General features: G+C 38.8%; 1 long non-coding RNA gene across 2 annotated transcripts in view; it reads left to right on the top strand.

Annotated features, from left to right (window-relative positions):
- Window positions 1–3,421: 3,421 nt before the first annotated feature.
- Window positions 3,422–13,913, top strand: part of LOC112989900 (uncharacterized) — a 40,444-nt gene continuing 29,952 nt past the window's right edge. For both annotated transcript variants that reach the window (XR_003260944.2, XR_010389601.1), the window contains exons 1-2: window positions 3,422–3,846; window positions 13,289–13,435. This is a non-coding gene — a long non-coding RNA (uncharacterized LOC112989900). The remainder of the gene's footprint in view (window positions 3,847–13,288; window positions 13,436–13,913) is intronic.

The following is a 13,913-nucleotide window of genomic DNA, read 5'->3' as shown; positions in this document are numbered from 1 at the left end:
TACATGGACTTTGTTGGCTGAGCTGTACCAGAGAAAAAGCATATATTGGCAAAAGGAGTCTTTTTTCTTCAACTACCTTTTTGAGTGACATACGCCATGCCAGCAAAGGGATTCTTGCATCTATACAGAGGGTGTTGCTGGCGTATATATATCAATTAAGGGTGTGATTTTTTTCACGCTTCTGACTGAAACAGCTTTGTCAACAACACTTTATAATTTAGACCTGGCTTGAGAGCTGTCCTGGCTCTCAAGCAATTGCAGAGTGTTGGGGATTTTAGAATGAACTCCTTTATTGCTGGCAAAGAAATAAAGGGATACAAATGCAGCATACTCATTTTGGATAGATTTTTTTATTGTTATTCACAGCACACTCAGAATTTTTTTTTTTTTTTTTTTTTTTTGTTTGGAAAGGTGGTGACTGAAGTAGCAAAAATAGCACCCTCATAGCAGCTGTGCAGCTTCATGGCAAGGCATCCACTGAAATATAGGCTTTCTTTGTAGTAGAAAGCCCAAAGGTTCCTGTTATGACCATATCCCAGCTATAAAGGGCTTCTGATAGAGCTAGACTGTCAGACACTTCCACTGGAGGCTAAGTTTACACTGGCACAAAAAGCTGATAAACTGATACAACTTCCTGAACAAGATAAGTATAGGGCAAAAGTACTCTTTTGTAGATAAAATGGCATCTACATCAGGGGAGTTGCTGCCATAGCAGTGCTGGTTAGGAAAGTGTGGTTTGTTGGTTTTTTTTTTTTCACTATCTTAACCAACACAGCAATGCTAGTAAAACTCAACTGCCAGGCTCATATGTTTCTCTGTGTAATTTATTTGCATCATGAAAAAAAAACCCCACTTGTTTTTGTGCAAGTCTTGTCTTTTATTCTTACCAGGTGTCCCTGTGTTTGGTCAGAACAGCCCTGTCGTGGCTGCAGAGGTAACTCCAGCTGCAGGGATGCAGCCTTGCTATGTGTGTTGTCCAAGGGGGAGATCTCCCGAGAGGACTGAGCCATCCTGAAAACCAAGGAGCCATCCTGAAAAACTGAGAGGAACTGTCCTGTCTTCCTCCCCTCCTTTTATGCCAGCTCTGCTACTTGTTTGATGCCCCAGTAAGCTACTTTAGCTCACTATACAGGCAGAAAACTAACCCAGCACATAACAGTCCACCATTTTCTGCCAGCTTAGTGAACTAAAGCAGCTTGTGCAGAGATCAGATGGGTGTCAGAGTGAGTGCAAAGCAAGAAGTAGCAGTGTACAGCTGGGAGAGCGGGGTGGGAATGGAAACACTCTTTGTGTGAGCATTAAATGGATTTAACTGGCTTGCATAAACTCCTACCACTGGCTTAAACCTGGGTCACGAAATGATAAACCAATGCAAGAATGTCCATCCATGCTGAAACCTGCATTTGTTTAGTTGGTCCTGAGTATCACAGCTGTTTGGCTTGTCTGCACTTGAAAGTATTTCTCAGTATGGCTTGACTGGCACTCTCCCTCTGAAGAGATGCAGCTTTTCACAACAGTCACTTGCTGGGGCAGCTCACACCCAATTCCAGGAAAAGGACTTCCTTTTGATATCAGCATTACCAAGTCTGCCTTAGGCTCTTTGTTGCCACAGCCATTCTGATCAGAAATGGGATTTTTTTTCACATTTGTAATCAACAGAAATGATTATCCTACTGGTAAAACATCGAAATGGAGACCAAGTAAAAGCAGTGTACTTAGAGGTCTTCTGCTGGATAAGAAAATAACCATTTCCTTGATCACAAAGAAAAAGGACTGATCTTTAAGATAGTGTGCTTAGCATTTGGCAGTGGACCATGCAGCAGTTTCTGTTACAGAAGCAATTGCAGAAAGTGACCCTTCTTTTCCATGCAAGGCATTTTCTTTCTGTAAAGCTATTAGCTTCATTTTTTCCTATAAACTGATAGTCTGTCAACCTTCAGATCAGTGAATACTTAGGGACTTTTTTAATTGCATGCCATTACTTCATTACTACTTTGTATGTTATGTATGCAAAATCAACTCTCCTTAAATTTTAATTGGAGAAAGAAATGTGTTTGGATAGAAGACCAAATGGAGGGAAAAAAAAACCTGAACAAAAACCAGTTTGGTTTTTGAATGCTGGAAGGTTGGTTTTCTGTGAGTCATGGAAAATGCTCTTTAGTTGGAAATATCCAGACAGCTGCCCCATGGCAGGGTAATATTTGTGAATGCTGTAAATTGCACAGATATTAATACAAATTACTGCACATCTGCAAATTTCTCCCTAAAAATACACAGTCCATTGCTTATTATTAGTTGCTATGTAATATTCATATGTCTAAAATCATCCAGCATGGGAGGAAAAATAACTCTCTAGGTTTGATCATTTCTCTGTTACAGCAGTGACTAAATTTAGTGGGTACTGAGCCTGTCATGGAGCAGAGGTTGGAGTATTTCTTACCTTTACCTGAGGGGCCCTTTTAACAGTACTTTGTGTGTCATAAATACTGTGTGCTTAGCACCTGAATAGGAGTGACTAGTGAAAAGCTGAAGCAAACAGCCCACAAGCTGAAATGGTTGGGTGAACAATTCAACAAATACCTATGACAAATAAAAGCAAAATCCATTTGCAAATGATTTGCTAATCAAAACGAGCTGAATCCTTAACTGGTATTATTTGTAGCTAACAGTTTGTGAAGCTCTAACGGCAAGCAAACACTTGAAAGAAATGAAAAACCGTGGCTGATTTTAATTAGATTTTTTTACTCTTAATGCACCCAGAGATATTAATTTGCTTCTTATTGTGAGTGAATTAACTGAAAAAATATCAGGCCATGAAACTATATATATATATATGTATATATATATTTTGAATTACAGAAACAGCAACAGCCACAGTGAACAGGAACTTCTATTTGTAGTCTAGATCCTTCAAAATGTAACAGCCACATTAGCTATTACAGCAGGGATGTATGCTTCCTGGGTACTAACGGCATCTTCCGAAGTCTCTGAGAGATATTCCTGACTGCGCTTCCAAAGCCTCTTTTCCCTGTCAAGGCTGGCAGATTGTCCCCGAGACAGACACTAGGGCAAAACTACCTGCCACCCATCCCTTTACCTGTGTGCAGCTCCCAGGCTGTAGGCATTGCCCAGTGGTTATGCACAAGGCTACAGCGAGACGCTGGCAGAGGCTTGCTGAAGATTATCAGCTCACCACATTTGTGCGGTTACTCTGATGGCTACTACATTTGGTTCTCAAGTTTGGGAACCACGAGACAGAGACTTCTCAACCTTCCTGAAATTTGAAGAGTGCTATCACAACTCACTGGTATGTGTATGTATTTAAATGCTTGTATGGGGATACTTGAGGTATGCTAAAAAAACCAAGAATGCTTTTAATAATATAGACTGTAGGTGCCATCTAAGCAAGTATTTACATGGTTGCCCGCAGCTGGAATCTTTAAAAGTATAATCACCTCTTGGCTGTAAAAGAAGAACTTTTGTTCAGTTTGGGATGTTTGGATCAAAACATGCTATTTCAAGTTTTATTGAGCAATATGGGAATTGCTGTATTTCAGTCTTTAAGGGTTGCCCTGAATCACTGTTGAAGTGGAAACCAAAATGGAGTAAGGCTCATTGTGACTTATAATCCTTTTATTTTTCATAGTCTCTTCAGTTTCATTTCATCTGTGTTTGCCTGCTTGGTGCATGCCTCCACTGTCTTTCTCAGGTGTGGATGCAAACTGAAGATAAGAGTACGCACCCTTTTTTTTTTCTTATAGCTACTGTGAAGTTACAGTCGCAATAGTAAGATGACAAGAAGTTCAAGACAAGATAAAGGACCTTGGTGTGATTGGACACTGAGAGGTACACCAGACTTCCTCCTTTTGCTTGGCACTTCTCTTTATATTCTTTGATTAAAGTCTTTTTCCTTTACTTACATCCTCCATTAGGATGTCTCAGTGTCATTTAGGGTGTTAATTGAGAGGAGGTTTAAGCTCATCAAGGCGATTATAAGTGATAGTTAAAAATTTCTATATATGGCCTATGCTGGAATCAGCACAGTAGGATGCCATTTTTCTTTTATCTAACTGACATTGGTAATAATAGATGAAATTATTACTAAATCGCAGCTGCAGAGATGATATCATGATTTTTTTGTGTAATCTTTGATGAAAAATTAATTTTTGAGAGGGATAATTTAAAATGATTTAAATAGTATTATACTGAAGTCCTTACTGGTAATTAACACCAATCTTGTCAGAAGTGAATCCACTTTTGCAGCTGTTTCTAAAGATACCTACAGTATTTGTAACTTTTCTGGGAGTGAAATTACAGTGTTTGGACTTTATTTTTACTGCATAAGGACCATTAAAAGAAAAGGATGCTAATAGAGAAGGCTTTGTTCTCCAATGGGGCCAAATTCTATTTTATATTTGCAGTGTTTCTCTATGTATGCATTTAATTAGCTGTACTCAGCATGTAAGCAGAGTTTAGTATATGCAAAGTAGACTTTACATGGTATTTTTATGTATGTGTTTTCATGCCAGTGTACACGTAGATATGTATATCTTTATGGGTTAGCTATACACATATACACAACTTTATTTGCGAGGGGTTTAATTGGTTGAACAGATGGCTGATCAGAAATGCTTCTTCATCTTCATCAGTGACTCGTCTTTCTTTCTTTGCATCGACTTTCATCATAGTGGCAAAAAAGTGCTCTAACGAGAAACAGCTGAAAATAGATTTTTCTTTGGTACTTTCATCATGCTTTAAATGACAGAAGTGGATTTTTTTGTCCTATATATAAAGACCTGCAGGAGAAGGTTAAAAAAGGAAATATAGTGAAATCTAAATAGAAAAATTTGAATGAGAATATGTGAGAGCCTCAGATTATTCCTCTTATCTTCTTATTTTACTTTCTTCTTTTTTAAAGTACATGCTGATTTTTGACAAGATATATAGTCGTGGTTATTCACGCCAGCTACAGTACCTGCCAATCAGTTTTTCTTTTCCTCGAGTTTGGTGCAGAAAGGGGGAGGGAGGAACAGGAGTTGAAAGATGACACAATGGCTTAGAGGACTGTTACTTTAGGTATTCATTAAAATAGGAGTTACATGGCTAGCTTCTGCTGTTTCTGCAATTTTATTATATTCAAATCAAAGTGTGGGTTCTGTAGGCTTTTTAAAGGAAACAATATGCCTTATAAACAGAGTGCAGGGTTCATGTAGGAGTGGTTCACTTACAAGCAGATTCCTGGGTAGAGCTTATGTGTGGCTATGTGAATACGCTATCATATTTTTAATTTGTAAAAATAAGTTATCAAATATTTCTCTTACGCCAGCACTGAAGTCTTTTGCAAACAGTTGCTTCTCCTCTCAGTTTTCCCATAGATATGTCTCTCTTATTGTACCAACTTTGCAGTTTGGTAAACTGAGGAACGCTTTGGTTAAGGGAGCTGAGAAAATCATACAGCTGGTTGAGAATCAGGATCAGAAGCAGAACATGTGAATTCCTCTCTCTCTTTTTTTTCCCCATAGCAGATCAAAATCACTGGAAAAGTATGATTTACAAAGGAAAAATTCTTTGCATTTTTAGATATTTGAGGTGAAAATGGAAGAAAGACCTCATGGTCTCATGACAGCATAACAACTTGACCTTTTTTTCCATATAAAGCTCAGATTTGATAGGCTTTCTCCTCATAAGCTGAGTCGAGACTCTACCCATGTGCTCAGTGCAACCATGGAAGGTCTGTGGTCCTCAAAGATTGCATCAAGGGCCCAGAGGAATGTTTCTACTGCAACATGGGGTGAAAACCAGTGACTGCAAGCAGAGGTTTTTCTTGCCAAAGAGGGAGTAGTAGTAAAAGCACTGACATGCCTTACAAGTTTGAGGAAGATTAAAGTTCTTCAGGGCTGCTAGGACTGGTCAATCCAATGGAGATACTTCAGAGATAAAAGGGAGAAATATATAGTCAAGAGATTCCTGGAGGGTAAGGATGTATGGGCATAAGGGCAAGGGAGTGGTCAGTATCTCACAGGCATGAGATACAGCAGTTGGCAATGTGGTCAATCAAATAAAATAATCTCTTGAATTCTAGTACTAAAAGTCTTTTCTAGAGAGAGACTGGGGTTAGGCTTATAAATATACAGATCCTCCATCTGGCTCTTTTAGTTTCAGTTCTTTGGACTGGGACAAGCTGGAGATAGAGAAAGAGAAGATATAATCAGGCCTGTCTCCTTACAACATTACTGTGACTGGTAATGTGCTTAAAGCAGCAGCCAAAAGTTGTAATGGAATTTCTTTTTCCCCCCAGAACAATTATTGAAGGATGAGAAGGATGTTTGTGTGCTGGAAGGAGAAAGGAAAGATGCTCAGAATAAGAACAGCAGCTTCAGATTTTTTGAGCCTTTCATTTCAGATTGTGACCCCTTGTTTGCAGGCTTTGAAACCCTGATAAAAAGGGTGTGGGCTTAGGAGGAGGTAATCTTGGCTCAGGAGGTCCAGCAGATGGTGTTGGCAAATGGAATTGTAGGCTCCTGTAGTGTGGTGCAACACTCTGGAGGTGGTTAGGGGAGCAACGAGGTCATGGGAAGCAGCTGGTGGCAAATACACTCAAGATGGTTCCAGCAAGCAACCACAAACAGCTTGGTAGTGAGGAGAAGCAGTAGAGTATAGCTCAGAGTCAGTGAGCCTGCCCTGCATCTATGCCCCACATCAGGAGGATGTGTGAGAGGTGAAGGTCTGTAGCAGACAGAGCAGAGGGAAATGCATTGCTGATTACTGCCCTCTGCAAGGTAAATCTTTCTTAGTGCATGACTAACATCTTAGGTCACAGAAAGGCTGCCATTAAAAACTTGTGTCTTCATGACTGGAGTCACTCGGTTCCCTTTTGTAATGGAGTAAATCCACAGGACTTCTATGGAAGTCTGTGGCATGTCCTGCTGAATGAAGCATAAATAAGAGATGGTCAGGGGGACTGAGTGCTCCCCCTCCCCCTCTCTGAGAAACTCTTCTCAACCACTTCTTTCTGAAAAGAAGTTCGTAGCTTGGAAAAAGTAGCGGGCACTTCTTTCTAATCTGTATTACGGATATGGCTGCTGCTAGAGAAGTTTGTAGGTGGTTGGGTACTTTGGGATAAAGCAGTAGAATTAAACCAAAACAGGCAAAAAGCATAGACTTTTGTTCTGATATGTTCAAAGTACTAAGGCAACTGAGGAGAAGGGATCTGTTAGCATTCACAGATCAGGTAGCACTGACTAGGAGCTAGACTATTATGGGCACGAAATTGTGCAAAACAGCTTCACACAGCTTAGCCAATGTGTGTCCATCCAGAACTGTGACATTATTCACAGCTGTGGACCTTCATTTGTAGAGACTTACAAAACTGATGAACTTAACAGTTTTATATATTACAGCAAGTATTTTCTACTACAGTGAAGGCATGCAACAGCAGTGTCAGGAGGCCTTCCTTGGGGGTGAGCTGCATCCTGCATTTCTTGAAGGCTCAGGATCTCTCTGGATATTATTTCCCTTATCTCGCTGCTAAAAGACCTTTCTCATCATGGCTATCTTTTTGCTTGCTAGGGACATCCCCTCAATTAGTGGCTACGAAGTAAATGGCTATCAGGTACACAGGCCAAAAGGCCTCCTGGCTACAAAGATGGGAAAGGTAGGCAAAAAGCACTCTTGGTTGGCTGAATAGGAGATTTTTACTACAACCCTTGCACTAGAGTCCATGCCAAACCTGCTCTGCTGTTGCTTCCAAGATGGACAGATGGAGACCTTATAAAATAAGACAGGCAAGGAGCCTTCCTTGCCAATGCCTAAGCATGCTGCCTCCATACCTGTTCCAGGTGTTGATGTAAAAGAGCAAGGTGACTCTCTTCTGCATCATGCATAACTCCATTCAGTGAGTGTATTGGATGTGAATTGTCACATCTTTTGCTGTTGCAAATCAGTGTCCAAGCTCTTAAGCCCATCCCCATTTAGACAGAAGGACTATTGGTTAAAATAATACTGAAAATTGAACTTCTTGGTACTCCTATCTCTATGTCAGGCAGTAGGTTTTTTGTTTTTGTTTTTTGTTTGTTTTTTAAATGTAAGACCAAGTTCAAAATAAGGAAAAAATGAATGTGAGCTTGGGCTAGGTTTGCGGTTCTTTATAAAATGTAGAAAGGCCTTAATTTATTTTTTCCCCCTGTGTTGCTTCTTTTTGCTGTTATATATCCAAGTCCATTTAGTATGATCTATGTCTGAAGAGCTGGTGAAATGATGACATCGTAAGAGTAAAAAAGTTAAAGGGAGGACTGAATCAAGGAAAGAAAAGGAGTTTTAGTGATATTCCCTGACACTTTTGTGTGTGTGTGTGGTGTTTTTTGTTTTTTTTTTTGTTTTTTGTTTTTTGTTTTTTGTTAACACTGCTGTAGCAGTACTGCAGTACAAGCTTTTGAAAGAGGGTAGGTTTTAAAAATAATTCCTTCTTTCCTCCATCCTCTTCACCCATGCTGATAATTGATCTATTAAATCACTAATCAGTTCAGTGACTAAAATGCAGGAAAACCAAAACTGACATTTAAAAATATCTCAAAGAAAAAAAACCCTCACCCAAGTAAAAGAATAAAACAAACCTTTTGGCATTCCTCATTCATTCATTGTAAAGTGTAAACTATATAAAACCAGCTGCTGAGAAATTATTTGTAGGTCACCTTTAAACAAGCTCCTGAGATAGTAATATGTCTCCTGAAATAAAAAGGCAAATAGATTTTCTATTCTTTATGTAAGGTATGCTTATACTTTAAAAAATTTTACAGTGTTACATGATGTTCAGAGTTACTCACTGCATTTTCTAGTGATCTTCAATACACTCAAACAAGTGCCAAAACAACCTTGAAAATGCTTTGGCAAACTTCACATGTTAATCACTTCAGAATGGTTTCAAATTAATGAACAGAGTGCAATTGTTTCTATGTAAGTGCTGCACTCTGGGTTGTAAGTGAAATAGAAATTTAGTGTAGTCATTTAAAAGACAATGATTAATATTTATATGTCATCTGAAAAGCCCCCAAAATGTTACAAAAAAGGTAACTTTTACAAAGTAGAATACTTGTTTCCCTGCTAATAAGCAGCACTTAGCCATCTAAAGTCTGTCTCTCTCTTTCTCTCCCCCTCCTCTCTCACCAGAACAATTGTGGTGCTGACTGTAATGCCAAATTCACGTATGTTTTTCTTCGTGTTATGCCATTAAGATGACTCATTTGCAGTTAGACTATATCATTTCCTCCTTTTTAAATATATTTTGTTATTTCACAGTTGTGCTTTACTTTTTAACGTACTTTTGCTTGATTTGTGTGTAGTGTGTGTGGTTTTCTTTTCTTTTCTTTTCTTTTTTTTTTTTAACTCCAGAGATAGCATTAAAAACCTTATTTATTCTAAGCTGTTCATGGAGAGAATATAAATGGTTAGGTATCCGAACACTCATAGTCAAATACACTTCAAAATTTTGTTGTTTCTACATTTGATTGTTCCCTTTTACATATTGAAGAGATATTTGATCCAAGTGTATAACAAATAATATGAAAACATATAAAAGCTTTGAATTTTCTGTGATGAAAAGAAAGGATGGAAAAAATAGTACGATATTGTTCTATACTTAAAGGCACTGGTTAGGGTGTTTATGCTGAAGAAAATAGTGAAACTAGTCACAGACTGACTAGTTTCTCAGAATCTTATATTTAATACTTCTTCAGTATGGAAATCATGCAAAATTACTTGAAAATGGCTGTCGAGCATTTGATCATAGCAATACAGAATCCCTCAGAAAAAAGAAGAAAAAAAGCCCAGTAAAGTTTTGAGAATGGTTGAATATCAAGTAACAGACTGGGCTGCTGTCTTCATATTTCTGGTGCGTTTTTAGCTAGGCTACCTTGTGTTCTTTTCTTTCCTTTCCAAACTCAGTATTTAAAAGTCCCATATGGCAATAGACATTGCTGGAATAGAATGCATACTCTTCTGGAATCAATTTGATCTGAGTTAACTTTATATATTTTAAAAGGCAGCTGAAATATTTTGCTTTCTTTACATTTGCTTTTGACCTCGCCTTTATCCCTTCTCCGTCCTTCTCTCATCTACAGCCCTGCATATGGTTGTTTCTGTAGGATGTAGAACTTTCTTATTCAATCCTGTAGAGATCTAGAAGGGGGAGAGGGGAGGAATAAGAGTATGAGAGTTCTGCCCAATGGCATATGCGCTTAGATAACAAGTAGGAGGAGGCTGAAAGTGATGTTCTATGTGTGATAATACCAGATCAGGCACAATAGGTATGCACTCTTTGTTAATGGCATAGAGATGGGAAAGAATGCGGATAGGGAAAAAAAAAAAAAGAATTTTACTTGGAACTTGTCAATGCCAGCAGCATTATTTAACTTTTGAAGAATGGACTTGATGTTTAAACTTAATTTTCCCCTGTGATCTGGACTGATGACTCTGCCTTTTACTGGCAGGCCTTTGTCATAGGAGTTAAGTCATGCTTAAAGTCAATAAAAAATCTGAATTGGGATACTGTTAGGGAACAATCCAAAAATATGGTCATTTTACTTCATATACTGCTTAGCAGAGACTTCAGTACTAGTGACTGACAACTCTTTTCAACCATCAGAGATTTTTTGTCAATAGATTTAATATCCCGGGGATATTCGCTTCAGATGGTGTATCAGCACCTTACAACAGCCAAAGACCAGACCTCAGACCGTTTGCAGACTGAAACGGAACCAACTGCGTGTCAAAGTAGGACTTTGGGAGTCTAATCAGTACAAGGTGCATAGTCTAGCAGTATAGGCGTGATCCAAACTGGGCAGATGCTGAGTTCACCAGGACCTTTTCCTTGTGTAATAACTCTACAGGGAAAGAAATCACATATTCTTGAGCTATTCTTTGCTGGGGAAAGCTATTAGAGGACCTGGTCTAATAGCTTGAGCTGTGCAAAAACTACATAAAACTGGAAAACTATTTTTGACTAATTTTTTCTATTGCTGTCACACATATGCCACATGTACATTTTCTTTCTCTACCTGGTATCATACAGAAAGTGAACATGACATTAGTGGTGACTAATGAATCACAGAAAATTTAGAGATCTAAAATTTCAGATCTTATCCATAGTTAATTCAAAATATTTAAAAGCATAATTAAAACTTCCAGCTTTCTTTAGAAATTTCTTAGTGCAGCCAGATTTCTGTTGGAATGGAAGCACAAGAACAGACCTATTTGAGATGTACCTTGGTTTTAGATTTTTTTTTTTTCCCCAGGGACACTTTTGTCCATCTGCATAATAACTTCTTACTGTAAACCAGCTGATGGTGATTTTAAGGTAGGAACACAATGTCTTCAGCAGAAGTTTTATGAAAATAGGTGAAAGAGCAGAGAAGAAATATTCAAATCAGGTCCCTACTGAGAAAGGTCCATCTTTGTGAGCTTTAACTGTATTACTAGTCACCAGAGAATACACATAGGATAGAGACGTTACCAAGGCCTCAGTTACAGGAAAAACTTCAGATTCAGCTTGAACCCTATTAGATGCAGATAGTGCAATCATGAGACAGGAAGCCACAAGCTTCATGGGCTGCATATCTCATTGTCTCCTTCCCTAAGTCCAAAGGAAGGTCTCATGCAGGGTCACCAGAAGCTCAAGGATGTGCCACTGACAGCTTGAGGGGAATCAGAGTTGTTAGCATGAGTAGCACTGTCACAGGAGAATGTTTTTTCTGTGTTCCCAATGGATCTCCAGAGCTTCCATGCACTAATTAATGATGGAGGCTGCTGTTGTGGGAAAATAATACAAAGGCCCAGATTTTCTGCTGCAGGCAAGGAGCAAGGAGTGCTAATTGGGAGGGAGGTGTGAGCAAAGATGCCACCTTGCACTGACTGATCATTAGCCAGCTTTTGTCCCTTGCCATGAGTTAGAGCGATCTGAGGGTGACTGTAAATTATGTGGACTGCTAGTGGCACCAAAGAACCATTATATTAGCTAGGCCTTACTGACAACTGAAGTATACTTACTACAAACTATATATTATCGGCTTGGAAGCAGAACTGGAGAACGTTATACTCTGATTTTGAGACAGGGCTAAGCTGTTTTCAGGACTAGTTTGGACAAGTGGTAGAAAGCATTAGATCAGAACTAAGCCCTTAGTACTGAGATTTCTGCATTAATGGAGGTCTTCATATCATTCAGATGCTTAGAAAAGGGACCCTTTACAGAAGATATTAATGAACAGAAAAGATTCTCTTGCTGAATATCTCTAGCTCCTGCTACTGCCTGCATGTAGTGGATCATGCCTCTGTTGAACATCCCATGCAGCGCATTAGCCTATGGCTTCAGTGTAGCATCAAACTTCTCAGGTGCTCTGCTGTAGAAAATCTGAGAAAATTTTCTGAGTAGCTGGCACAGTGTCCCTTTGACAAACTCTTCTTTGCCTTGGTGGTCTTCCCCTGCAGATGTCTCACAAAGGTCGTGGTAGCAGAATTTGACCAATATATGTGATCAATATGCGTAGGACAAGGATGACATGAGGGAAAAGGCAAAAAAGGAACTAATTATGTGCCCTATATCTATAAAAACAGAGCATAGCCAGAGTAAGGAAGTCTCTCTCCGAGTAGGGTTTATGAGTTCCAGCAGAAATGTGAGCTGTCCTGTCAGCTTTGCATTTGATTTTTTTCTATCATATTCTATCAAAGAGAGTCAGTACAGAGACAGAGTCATTACTGTTCCTGCACGTTATGGTACTTTGGCACTAGGCCACTCTCTGCACACATGCCAAGATGCTTTTATAAAACCATTAAAAAAGCAGTACTAATTAGATATTTAGAGGAATAGAAATTCTGAAGGTTAAAATATGAGGGAAGCAGTTATGACCACAAGTGGGTGTTACATAAGTAAGCCCATAAAGGGCATCCTTTACTGGTGAAAGCAAACACAATAATCCCTACATTTCTTTCATAGTAGAATAGCTTAGACTGCTAAATGTTTTTATATTTGTGCTGCTATTCCATACCTTTGTTATCATTATTTATTTATTGCAGTCATATTTAAAGGCTCCATCATTATACCTGTTACTGCACACGGGAAAATGCAGTCTCTACCTTGGATTGCTTGTAATCTCTTAACCTTCCAATTTATGCACGTGTTCCAAGGCTTATTTTAAGATGTCAGATGAAATACTCCAGACAATGTAGCAGAGAATGAATGCAGGCATGATGTGAGAAGTTTTTTATTTAATATTAAGTTGTCTGTTTTTTCATGTAACAGGTTCCTTATTCTGCAAACCTCTAAGTAAGCTAAGCTACTTCAACTGGGCCAAAAGAGATAACCAAGGAGGGAAAGTCTACCATGTCATGAAAGATGGAAGAATCATTTGAAGAACAAGAACGAGGGGGCAAACAGTGAAAGGACCAGGTAACAATTTAAAAACAAAAAGAGGACCGCTTCTTGTACTTTCTCATAGAATTGTGACTTGCTGTCAGAGGATATTGTGGGGACCAAAGGGATAAATTGTTTAAAAAAAAGATTAGACAAAGTCATGGAGACCAAACACGATGTCACTGTGTCATTCTTTGGGTATTATTAGATGCAATGACCTATGTAACTACCTGCTAAAGAAATCTTTAAGTTGCCAAATGCTGGAAGCAGGGAGGGTATATCTCAGCAGTTCTTATGTATGTGACACTGATCCCATGTAGTTAGGTCTGAGAGCCCATATCAATGGAGATAGTGGGGTTTAGTCCTGATTTCAGTCTGGATACATTTTAGAAACCCTGGTTTAAAGCTGAAGAGTGGGCTGAGAGAGGAATGTAGACCCTTGGTCATAATTACTGGGAGCAAAAAACAGTCCTGCAGCATATCATGATGTTGCAGTCATGGGGTTTTGTCTCAT

The sequence above is a fragment of the Dromaius novaehollandiae genome, chromosome 5 (genome assembly GCF_036370855.1).
Source record: "Dromaius novaehollandiae isolate bDroNov1 chromosome 5, bDroNov1.hap1, whole genome shotgun sequence".
NCBI classification, from domain to species: Eukaryota; Metazoa; Chordata; class Aves; order Casuariiformes; family Dromaiidae; genus Dromaius; species Dromaius novaehollandiae.
This window is presented reverse-complemented; position numbering and strand designations above follow the sequence as displayed.